Source organism: Cucumis melo, chromosome 2 (genome assembly GCF_025177605.1).
Source record: "Cucumis melo cultivar AY chromosome 2, USDA_Cmelo_AY_1.0, whole genome shotgun sequence".
NCBI classification, from domain to species: Eukaryota; Viridiplantae; Streptophyta; class Magnoliopsida; order Cucurbitales; family Cucurbitaceae; genus Cucumis; species Cucumis melo.
Genome location: NC_066858.1, coordinates 8,638,064 through 8,650,996, shown reverse-complemented (window position 1 = coordinate 8,650,996; position 12,933 = coordinate 8,638,064). Strand labels below are relative to the sequence as shown.

General features: G+C 35.1%; 1 long non-coding RNA gene across 1 annotated transcript; it reads left to right on the top strand.

Moving 5' to 3' along the window:
* The first annotated feature begins 279 nt into the window (after nt 1-279).
* Nucleotides 280-2,229, top strand: LOC127146744 (uncharacterized). Its single transcript, XR_007818110.1, has 3 exons — nt 280-702; nt 1,142-1,416; nt 2,128-2,229. It is a non-coding gene; the product is annotated as an uncharacterized LOC127146744 (long non-coding RNA).
* The last annotated feature ends 10,704 nt before the right edge of the window (nt 2,230-12,933 follow it).

The following is a 12,933-nucleotide window of genomic DNA, read 5'->3' as shown; positions in this document are numbered from 1 at the left end:
GACTAACTCTAAGGGCTTTGTTACACGGGCAATAAATATTTTAGTAGTTTTATTTATGAACGTTTCCCTATAAAAATTTAAAAATAAAAAGTATAAAAATACTTTTTATTTCCCTCCTTAGACTAAATAAATTTATTAAAAGAAGTTTATTAAAATAAACTTATTAAAATAAATTTATTAAAAATAAACTTATTAAAATAAATTATTTTATTAAAATAAATTTAATAAAAATTTCCCTCTAAACCCTTCATTTCCCCCTTTCTCTTCAAAACCCCTCACGCGTGTTCCATCCTTCTCCATCTCCACAACTCTTCATCTCTACCCGTCGCCGACTATAGTTTTTTCCTCGCCAGTAACCCCACATGACCCCAATCTTCTTCCTCACTCAGTCCTCTTTCCGCCAGCAACCCCACGCAAAGGGCCACAAGTTTTTTCCTTTTATCGCAACCCTTCCTTCTACCATCGAATTTCTTCACCGGCAACCCTCATTATCGACAGCCCCTTCATCCAATCTTCTTCTCACGATTTTCTTCACCAATTTCCTACCCATTTTCGGTAGCACACAGACCCCCTACCCGATTTCCTTCTACCCATCTCGATTTTCTTCACCGACGACCCTCGCTCGAACTTCTTCTCACTTAGAATGCCCATAAATTTAAGAAAATCGGCCTCACTCCCATTATCCATCGATTTCCTTCACCAGTGACCCATCACTCTGATTTTCTTTGCTGAATGACTCCCTACTATAAGTTTGTTTACATATAGATCCAATCTGTTACATTTAGATCCAATCTGTTATATTTAGAAATATTTATAATATAATCTTGGTAAACCTATTTGGTGTTTGAAACTTTGTAGATTAATTGATAAACCTCGTATTGGTCCTAATTATGTGGATTATTAAACTTTTGAAGTTATGACATAGTTATTAATTAGAAATCAAATAACATTTACCTCTTAAAAAAAGTTCTAACTATTTACAAATTAATTTGAAATTCTTTAAGACTTCTATTAAGGATTCAAACTGAGATTTAATGTTTGAATTTTATTTTAATATTTCAATTGTGTTTCAACTTGTTGGGTTGTTATGTAGTTTACATTTGGTATGTATGACTCACTTAAACTAATTCTGAATTTGTAGTTGTATAATGGCTGAGCACATCTGAATGTTGCTTCAGATTTTACGATGTTCTGTTATTAGTGTGAATGCCTTGTGCTGTGCATTTTAACACGATCTCCACCGGCCATCGTGCTCCATCTCTACACCATTCTCTCCATTTTCGGACAACCGCTCACACAAACTTCGAAGGCAACTCACGACACTTCGACGGAAACCCACAACACTTTGACTCTGACCCACGACGATTCACAACACTTCAACTCCAACGGCGATCCACAGCAAAATAGGTTTTCAAGGTTTTGATAATTTTGAAATATACTTCTCTTGGTTTTTGTTGACTGATACATTCTTTCGGTTAAATTTTTTTAATTATTTAATAATTCTTTTTACCCTATTCTTGTGGGATGACTACCTTGCTTTCTTATTTTTCCTTTAGTCTTATTGCCATTGTTTAAAATATTAGTATGTACTTAATATTCTCCATTCTGCTTTTAATGATTATTGAAATTGTTGGTACTTTGAAGTATCGAAAATGTTGACATGAGAATATAGTATTGAAGTTTTGGAAATGGGCCTATAGTTTCTTTACTGGTTTTGAACTTTGATTTTATAGATTGAATTGAAATTGATTTCAGTTTCAAGGCTCATTGTCGTTGACTGCAATATTATGTACCACTGTGCGTAATATGTCGAAGAATGCTTCTTTGTGTCTCTATGACTGTCGAATTTAATTCAAACTCTTCTCAACTCACTTATCTCAAAGTACCTTCATAATTCATTAAATGAAGTTGCAACTTTTAGGTTGTTTATGCTGTGAAACATTTCTTGAAATTTGTTTTGTCCTTAGATTTTTTCCATTTTATGTTGAAGTTGAATGAAATGTTGGTGAGAATGATACTTACAGCCGTGTAGAATAAAATTCTTTATGAAATCCAAGTTATGCTAGTCTTCATTAAAAGAAAATTGAAGTTTTTCTTTGACAACTTATTGATGTGGTAACAATGTAGGTTGAAGAAGAAATTGACATTCAGTTAAAGCTTAAGGAACTTGGTTGATCTTACCGGCTTCTTGGGCCAATCAACTCGATGCAGAGTTTTTTCTTCTCCCGTAAGTTCACATTTTAACATATTTCAATGTTTGAAAATTTGGTAGTCGTGACTCATGCGTAGGCTAGTTTTCTTTTCAGATTTTTAAAGATCCATGATTGGTTAATCTGTAAAAGGTTTATTAAGAATCAAATTATTTGAATCAAATGTGGACGTTTACCATTAGGAATTAATTAATTAATATGACATTCTTCGTCATTTTTTTCAATTTTTTAGTGGCATAAGGAATGCAACTATTTGATATGATGTTCCTATGTGAACCCATTTTAACTTGACATTGTTGTATTTTGTTTTAGGTTGTGGGATTCAAGTTTCTATTTGAAGCCAAGTTCATCTAAGGTTATTGAATTTCAAGATTTTTTAATTAAGTTTGTGCTTCTTGAACTAGAATGGTAATCTTGTGATTTTTCTAATACCATAGTTACATTGGTTTTTTAATTTTGTAATTGTTGATTACATTGCTTATAAGAATGAAATTATTGTTGGTTTACTTATTATGCTAAATTATTTGTCATTTATTTTGTTGTGTAACTACTGGTTAGAGAGTTTATTTTGTTGATGGATATGCTTTATTGAAACGAATGTACTTAACGCAGGAAATAAAAAATGGAAAATTTTATATATTTAATATATCAATAAATGGTATACATGATGTTAAATACATGTAAATAATGTCTTCTATACGATCTTACTTGACGTGCAAAGATCGTCAAATACAACATCTTACTTGACATGTAAAAGACGTCACGACTTTACTTGACACGTAAAAAGCGTCAAGTGTGATAGATTAATTGTCATTAATACAATGTCAAGTAAATGTATACTTGACACTAAAAAACCGTTAAGTAATGTGACTATACTTAACAGTTGCTTACCTGATACTTTTAGAAACGTCAAGTATAAGTTTAATTGACATTGTATTTGTAACGCTCCAAATTTTTGGATGTATTTGAGGAAACTTGATTAATGAAATATTTTGGTTATGTAATTAATTAAGTTTTGAGGAATATAATTATTTTATTTGGACAATAAAATTTGTAAAGATATTTGTTGAAGATAAGATAATTGAGTTGAGGAGAGAGAAAATTTGAATTATTTCGGTTTAAGATAATGTGATATTTTATTTGGAAATATATATATATATATATATATATATATATATATATATATATATATATATATATATATATATATATATATATATATATATATATATATATATATATATAAAAGGGAGTGAAATGATTGGTTGTTTTTGAAATTTAAAAAGAGAAGATTTGGTTGTCTTGGAATTCTTAAAAGAGTAGGAAAAGGAGAAAAATAATAATAATTGTAATATTATTATTGGTTAAATAGGCTTCTTAGGAAGTGGGTCATCTTCTTCACAAAGAGAAAAGAAAAAAAAAGGAAGGAGGAGGACCAAACCCTAACCCTAGCCGCCCCCACGCCACCACCACCATCGACCGCAGTCTGCCGCATTGTCTATGCCGACCCGTCGTCCGCCCAAGCATTTCCGTCAGCTGCCGTTACGAGTTCAGCCGCTTGCCCAGCCACGCCGTCGCACATCGAGCGTCGTCCGTCGAAGTCTGCAAAGCCCAGCCGCGCCCGCGTCTCCGCAACCCGAGTCGCACACGCGCACCCGACCCGAAGAGTCGCGCCCTCGCCTTCGACCGGGAACTCGACCCGCACACCCGCGTTTTCTTCACCTCGTGAAGCCGATCCGACCCGCGCCCTTCTTCGTAAGCTGATCGGGAGCCGCCCCAAGCTGAGTCGCACGTGCGAGCCGCCTGCCGAGCTGTCCTGCACACGCGATCTGCCTGTCCGAGCCATTTTCTGCTTTCTAGCCGAGCCGCCTAGCCGCTTCGCCTGTCTTTGAGCTGTCAGCCTGCTTCGGTCCTTTTCACCTAGTTTGGTAAGTTGATTGGGTTTTGGAATATCAAATTAAATATTTAAAATTTGTTGGATCTCAAATAATTTAATTTTGAGGTTAAAATTAAATTATTTCTCTTAAGGAACATCTAGGACCAATTGATTTTGGAGCGTGGGATTTCTCCAGTTAACGGCTCAAGCGTCGCAACCTCGACCTAAGGTAAGTTACTTCAATGGAATGTTTGGAGTCTTTGGTCGATTGGTGATTAAGTTATGAAAAATTTGTGTTTCTAACCAATAGGACTTCGCTGCTGGGAAAGCATGACCTTGCGGTTAGGACTCGTTGAGCAAATCTCTAGGTAAGAGATTCTACTACTAGCCCTACGAGAAGAATTAAGAGATCGCATACATTCTTAGTTATGCACATTGATGACTAGACTGCATAACGACATGTAAATTAATAGGGATATGATATGACATGATGATGTGATTTGATATGATGATATGATTTGACATGATGATATGGTGTGATATGATGATAAGATGTGACATGATGACGTAATGATGCTATATTACGTGTATGCTATGGTTAGGGTGCATGTTAGCTTATCCTATTAGAGTCATACCTGCATGGGTGTCCTTCAGGATCACCACCTATTTAGGACTGCGTAGTCCGACGGGACTGCTACTCTGGCATTGATATAGACAGATTCAAGTGATCGACGGGATCCTCGCAGCCCGATTGTCAAACATTTAAAATTTGTTGGATCTCAAATAATTTAATTTTGAGGTTAAAATTAAATTCTTTCTCTTAAGGAACATCAAGGACCAATTGATCTTGGAGCGTGGGACTTCTCCAGTTAACGGCTCAAGCGTCGCAACCTCGACCTAAGGTAAGTTACTTCAATGGAATGTCTGAGTCTTTGGTCGATTGGTGATTAAGTTATGAAAATTTTTTGTTTCTAACCAATAGGACTTCGCTGCTGGGAAAGCGTGACCTTGCGGTTAGGACTCGTTGAGCAAATCTCCAGATAAGAGATTCTACTACTAGCCCTACGAGTAGAATTAAGAGATCGCATACATTCTTAGTTATGCACATTGATGACTAGACTACATAACGGCATGTCAATTAATGAGGATATGATATGACATGATGATGTGATTTGATATGATGATATGATTTGACATGATGATGTGGTGTGATATGATGATAGGATGTGACATGATGACGTAATGATGCTATGTTACGTGTATGCTATGGTTAGGGTGCATGTTAGTTTATCCTATTAGAGTCGTACCTGCATGGGTATCCTTCGGGATCACCACCTATTTAGGACTGCATAGTCCGACGGGACCGCCAGTCTGGCATTGATATAAACATGATTCAAGTGATTCGACGGGATCCTCGCAGCCCGATTGTCTTAGTATTTCCTAGGGGTACGCTACAGACCAGTTTGTCCTAGGTGTTCCTTTGGGTCACCGAAGACCAGATTTTGTTCCTACGGGATCACATGTTGCACGTGTTCGGAAACGTGCCAGTTCTTGGGTACCATTATCAGGACTCTAATAGGAAGTTAACAGGCACCTAGCGGGACTAGTGGTGGGTCCCTTACTGAGTATTTTATACCCACTCTTTCCATTCCATTTTTTTTAGGCAGGGGTAAAGGTAAGGGCAAGGACAAGCTGGCGAGCGACCAGAAGTGACTGTGACGAGCCATAGGGATCTCTTGCTTCCGCTTTATATCCGAGTTTAGACCTTAAATGTTTGCATTTTAGTTATTCCTTATTGGTTATTTTATTTCTTTAAAATTAGGGCTCGAGTTAGGATTTTACCTTTACACATATCACAAATTAGTAATGACTTCGACTTAGTATAATGAGTTGAGTCGTTACAGTATTAACGTCACGTAATCCAATTTCTGAAATAGTAGAAATAAGGGCAATGAAAGATGAAATGATAGAAATGAAAGCACTTATGTCATCTTATTTAAAGAAACATGTATTTTTTTTCTTTTACTAACTTAGATTATTTTTTTTTCCTGTTAGTAGTTAACTATATTTTTTGTTTCATATGAGATTATCATAGGTTGAACCAAGTGAGGAACTTTCAAATGCTATTGCAACTGTACTTAAGTAAAAAAATATTCCTCCAACTTGTCTAATGTCTTCTCCATCAATAAATTTATTTGTAATCGGATGAAAATTTTTTTGTGATGTTATTATTTTCTTATTCTAGTATCTCATATTTGTCTTTTGACATAGTATCAATAACAATAGTCAAATTAAGTGTAAGTTATTAGATTGGTATGGCTCGGGAGAGATTGTTGCTGAAGGAAGATGGTCTTCTAATGATCTAGCTGCTCTGGTTCATCATGTTCCTATTGGTCCACATGCGATTACAGTATGGGTTGGTGTAGCAAAGAAACCGAACACATATTTATGGAGGCCAACATCAGAAATGACATGTAAGCTTTAGGATGTATAGTTGCATGACCATATGATAAAGTGATCATTGGTATGTTATCTAATTCAAATCTTTTTGGTCTACATTTGTTAAAATTTTTCTATACTTGCTTAATTAATATCCACTATTGTTGGTGTCTATATAATCATACATTAATATATGTTTTATAAATTTATGTAGGTGAATGAAATGGAGTCTTAACCAGAGGACTAAAGAACCAACGATGACAGTTAGCTCATATAATCTTGAACACTTATAATGAACTTTGTTTGTATTTTGAGGGTTATTTATCTTGGTATAATTTAGACCGCAACATTAATTAAGTAAATTACTGACTACTTTATTTTGTAGTTTTAATACATTATGAATGGAAGTTATTAGTATTCATTGTGCTATGAAGTATTTATGTGTGTAGATTTAACAAAAGTTGAATCCTTGAACTAAAATTTATCAAAAGCCAATTAATTTAAATTGGAATTGATAACTCAGTCTTTGGAGAAACTCACTCGCGCTCTAAGGTCGTAACGCCTGAAAGTAAGGTAATTTTAATTTTAATTTGGAGAAACTTAGTCGTATGATAACTCACTCCCTAATGTTGGATTTATTAAGGTGTTAATTTTGAGATAATTGGTTGTCTTTGTGAAAATTATGATTAATTAAATATTTGTTGGGAGAATATTTAATTAGATTGAAGATTTGGAATTTTATGTTATTAAAATTTTGTTATTAGTTAATTGGTATGGCGAGATTTAAGGATTTGGAGTAATTATATTTTTATATAATTAAAGTATAAGGAGGTAAAATAATTATATTAAGGATAATATAATTAAATTTTTGAAAGAAGATTGATTGATAGGAATTTAATGAGGAGAGAGACTAAGGTTTTTTATGTTATTTTGGAAAAAGAAAAATGAGGATTTGATTGGTATTGGAAAGAGAAGATTTGGTTTTTTAAAAAAAAAATGTAAAGGAAGAGTAAATATTGATAATAATAATATTATTATTAATATTATTATTAGAATCTATTTGGGAAATAGCCAAAAATAGGTTAAAAAAAGAGCTTTAAATGAATTTTGGGACAAGTTTTCAAAAGAAAGACTTTTAGGACAATTTGGGTGTGAATGGACAAAAATGCCCTTCCTTTCCTTTCCCTCTTCCACGTTTACTTTCCCTTCTCTCCACGATCGATTCCTTCTCTTTCGCGTATAGTTCCCTTTCCCTTCTCTTTCCTTTCGCGTAGAACACCTGAACCTACTCCGCCCATCGTCGCTTGCCCTTCGTCGGTCGTTGTCCAGTGCATTTCGTCGCTCCTCTTCGGACCATTCAATCAACTTCCAGCGTTTTCTCTTATTTAGGTGAGTTTCATGTCTAACCGATTTTCAATTTATCTGCTATAAGTAAATGTTTGGTTGGGGTATTTGGTGCTATTTTCATCCGTAATTGTCTGGTTTTTGGAATTGGACTTATTTGCCGTAAATTAGTTTAGTCAAAGTTTGGTTTTAGGTTCTTAGAAAGTTTAATGGGTAGTGAAAAATGAATTGAACTAGAGGATGAGGATTTAGTTTGATCAAATAGAGGAGGAGTAAGCAATAGGAATAGAAGGAATGAAGGTTTTTTTTTATCTCGCACGTATTTTTTTTTTATCTCGCACCTATCTCGCACGTTCCAAACTTTCACTATTTATTTCAAAATCAACTTGGTACACCTCCTAATCCATTTAGAGCTATTCTTTGCATGTTTAGTAACTCTCTTAGGCCCTCATGCTTTATCTCGCACGTATCTCGCACACATCTCGCACGTTCCAAACTTTCACTATTTATTTCAAAATCAACTTGGTACACCTCCTAATCCATTTAGAGCCATTCTTTGCATGTTTAGTAACTCTCTTAGGCCCTCATGCTTTATCTCGCACGTATCTCGCACACATCTCGCACGTATCTCGTACGTATCTCGCACGTATCTCGCACGTTCCAAACTTTCACTATTTATTTCAAAATCAACTTGGTACACCTCCTAATCCATTTAGAGCCATTCTTTGCATGTTTAGTAACTCTCTTAGGCCCTCATGCTTTATCTCACACGTATCTCGCACACATCTCGCACGTTCCAAACTTTCACTATTTATTTCAAAATCAAATTGGTACACCTCCTAATCCATGTAGATCTATTCTTTGCATGTTTAGTAACTCTCTTAGGCCCGCACACATCTTGCAGTTATTTTTTTTATTTCTTTACATCTTGCACGCATCTTGTAGGTTCTTAAGTTCAAATTAATTTTTGAAGATACAAAACTACTTAAGGTAGTTTAAGAATGGCATATTTTCGGATTTTAGTGCGTCACGGTGGTGCATGGGATGAGGGACGAATAAAATATGAAGGAGGAGTGTTAAAAGGCATTGTTGTCCCTAAAGAAATAACGCACAAAGATTTACAGTCTGAACTATATGACCTTGCAGAAGTTGACCCTACAAAGTTCGACATAAAGATAAGATGTATATATGAGATCAAAGGGGAAAAGAAAGCTCCTCCATTTGAGTTAAGCAATGACCGTGATTTGAAGTTTTATATTCTTAGTGAAAAGCCATTGGAGGTCCCCTTATACCTATCATTTGAGCCTACAAGCAATCGAAGCATGAAAGTGTTAAACAAAGATTACAATTCAGTATCTGGGAGCAACCAAGTTCAAAATTTAAACCCTCATCCTCCAATTGGAATGGATACATTAGATGAGAATGAAGTTGATATTGGTGAAGTTCAGGTTGGCTTGTGTGATAACATGATAGGGACCAATTCGGCTATATGGGAATCATATGAGTCATATCATTTAGATACATATCACAAAATATTCGTGTAGAGAAATACTCATGCGCACATATGTTTAAGCGATCGTTTAGTAAAGTCTAAACGATCTTCTTAATAAACGTCAAAATATTAAGCAATCGTTTAGTAAAGTCTAAACGATCTTCTTAATAAAGAATGTCTAAACGATCTTCTTAATAAACGATGTCTTCACGATCTTCTTAAAATCATAAAAAAAATTAAGCGATCGTTTAGCTACAAGTAGTTTTGCAACATATAGAATAATCGATACTACTAATTGAAATGCCAATTGATACTAATTGAAATGCAACATAGAGAATAATTGAACAGCCAATTGATACTTGTGATTTATGTAAATATTTTAATACATAGGAGTGTTGGTCCATAATTGAAATGCTAATTGTTTTCTAAAGTAGGACACGTTTTCTTGACATAATGTATCTAAACCAACACCAGCAGCTATGTACTCAAAATACTTAATTGTGAATACGCCACAATCACTATTATTTCGTTGAAGTGGAATTGAGTCAACAATGACAACTGGCCAAGGTTCCTTGTATGTCGATGATCTACCTCTCCTATCAAAGAAGCCAGTACTATCTAACAACTTTGGCACCAACTCTCGAATGGGCAGTAATATGTTTGTCATCTTTTCGGCAGTTGTAAGTGACGGAAGCAAATCCCATACCTTCACTTGACAACTTACCAAATCAAAGCATAATAGAACCCAATGGTTTCCATGGACATTGAATGGAGAGTAAACGTAATCAACACTTGTCAAGGATCTTGGAAGTCCTCTTTTGACCCGACAACATAGTCAACTAACCTATACTCTTCGTCCCAGTCAAACAGGCGATTCTCTTTAATACATTCTTTGTATAGGGGCCACTTCAAAACTAAAATGCGCTGCAAAGAAAAACATACAAACGCAAATATCAGACCGAAAGACAAATATCAAACGCAAATACATACATAAAGTAACGTGACGATTCCAAACCATAAAGATTGTGTCTGCAGTTGTGAAGTTCTGAGAAGAAGGTATCCCGGCTGCCTTAATCTTCAAGCGAATGAAAGAAAAAGTGCATCCAAATGCTAATAGAAACAAAAGTAAGCAGTAAATGTATAGAACCATAACAATGAAAAAATTATAATTGCATAAATGATAAGATAATCCCTTACCTCATCCGCCAACCATCGGCGACACATAAACAAGTCTCTGAAAAAAACCTTCGATTTTTTCCCATGAAAGGTTTCACGCAGCTCGTCGTCTGTATGCTTGTCTGTAATCCAAGCTCGAAGTTTATCTAAATGGAAGTCAAGTATTTTGTGCATAGGATCATAAACAATTGGTTCAGACTGAGAGGTGCTGGTGGTTGATGTCACATACCACTTCTTTACTTTCTAATGTATGATCTACTAAGCCTTTAGACACCTTACGGTCCCCTTCGTCACCCTATGGAACCTCAAAATGAATTAGCAAGAACATGCAACTTAACGTATGAGTAATTACCAAATATGAAACAACTAACGTCAATACACTTAGCAGTTTCATTCCTAACCTTTCTTTGAAGTCCAATGTGCTTCAATATGGTTGACACCATGCCCTTCAATTCGTCAATATCTGATTTTATACTATTAAGTTGCCGTTCAACAACCGCTACTCGATCTTGGAGATTCCGAATAGCCTTTTTCATCTTAATCTTGGACTTCTGTTTCTTACTCTTTTTGAAGTCATCTTCATCATTAACAACTTCTCTTACTCTTTTTGAACCACCATTCTTCGACTGAATAATGGTAGATGAGCGGAAGTTTTCAAAAAGATCACCTGAAGCAATTTTCAACTGCTCCTCTTCAGGTGTCATCTCAATGACCGCCTTAATTATAAACTGCAAATAGAAAAAGGCAAATGTATTTAGGACAAAGAAATAAACACAAAATCATGCAATCCTTAAGTAAGTTACTATTGCTTGCTACTTACCATTTGCGAGTCAAACACCTGGCTTATAGTTTGGGACTTTGGTGATTGTTGGCACACCCACCTCAGCATTCGTGGTATGGCATGATCGTTTACTTTATCTACACCACATCCAATGATGGTTGGTATAGACTCATATGCCCAAACTTATTCGACATTTGACAAACAAGTTTAGGAAGTGCCACAAGATATATATAGATATATAAACAAGTGGTTTCCAATCATTTGAAAACAACTAAACGATCGTTTAACATAACTAAACGATCGTTAAAAAACAACTAAACGATCGTTTAAAAGAACTAAACGATCGTTTAAATAACTAAACGATCGTTTAAATAACTAAACGATCGTTTAAATAACTAAACGATCGTTTAAATAACTAAACGATCGTTTAAATAACTAAATGATCCTTTAAAAGTTTTGAAGTAAGAAGTAAGAAGTCACATACCTGTAATGCATGCGGAAATCCATTAATAGTATATTTTTTTGTCTGTGTTGATTTCTTCTTTCCCTTGGCATATTGCTTGTCCAAGGCTCTTTTCAAGGCACTTAGCGTGCGTACAAAAACAATCCGACTCCAATCATAATTATTAAATGTATTCCAATCATCAGCAATCTTGAAAAAACCAATGTCAACTTTGGTTCGCCTATCTTTTCCCAACAAAGATATATCTATAAAGTAGACTAAAGCTAATTTCACAATATCATCGTCATCACCCTCGTATTCTAAGAATATATCCTCTAAGTCGCTAACATAAATACACTCCTCGTCTTTGAAAAACTTCTCCAACAGTCGACTATTCCCAACCAACTGAATATAGTCCTCTTTAGGACCCCATAGTCCAGTTATGATGTTAAACTCTCTCCTACCGAAAGTACAAACAACGCCCCCTAGTAAGAAACTTATAGAATCCTTTCCTTCATCTTCCACCTCCTTTAACAATAAGTAGTGGATGAGTGGCCCATTAAAGACAATATTTAGATCCAAAAAGTGCCCAAACATTGTTTTCCTAAATAAGGCTAATTGATGGGGTTTGAGTTTGGCCTTAATATTATGTGTTGTCTTTTCTAAATGAGAAAAACAACTTACTAGGGAATAAAAATGATGGGAAGGATTAATCTTGTACAAGGGTCCGTCGGTCGATGTCGATGTCGATGTCATGATTGAAGCCTGAAGAAAAAGGAACAAATTCCAACAAATAAGTCGATTCCAAAACCAAACATTTACAGCAAATATATTGAAAATGGGTTACAGATAAAACTCACTGAAACAAGAGAAAACGCTCAAAGTTGATTCTTAGGTTCGAAAAGGAGAAGCAACAAAATGCACTGGAGGACCGACGACAGACGAACAGTCGGAGTATCTTCGAAGAGCAGAGCGGGAAATTTCAAAAGCCAACGAAAGGAGATGTTTTTTTTTTTTTACTTCAGGTGTTCTACGCGAAAGGAAGGGAAAGCGAACGTGGGTAGGCGAAAAATTCAATAGAGAGCGATAGAAATTTAATGAAGGGCATTTTTGTCCATTCACACCCAAATTGTCCTAAAAGTCTTTCTTTTGAAAACTTGTCCCAAAATTCAT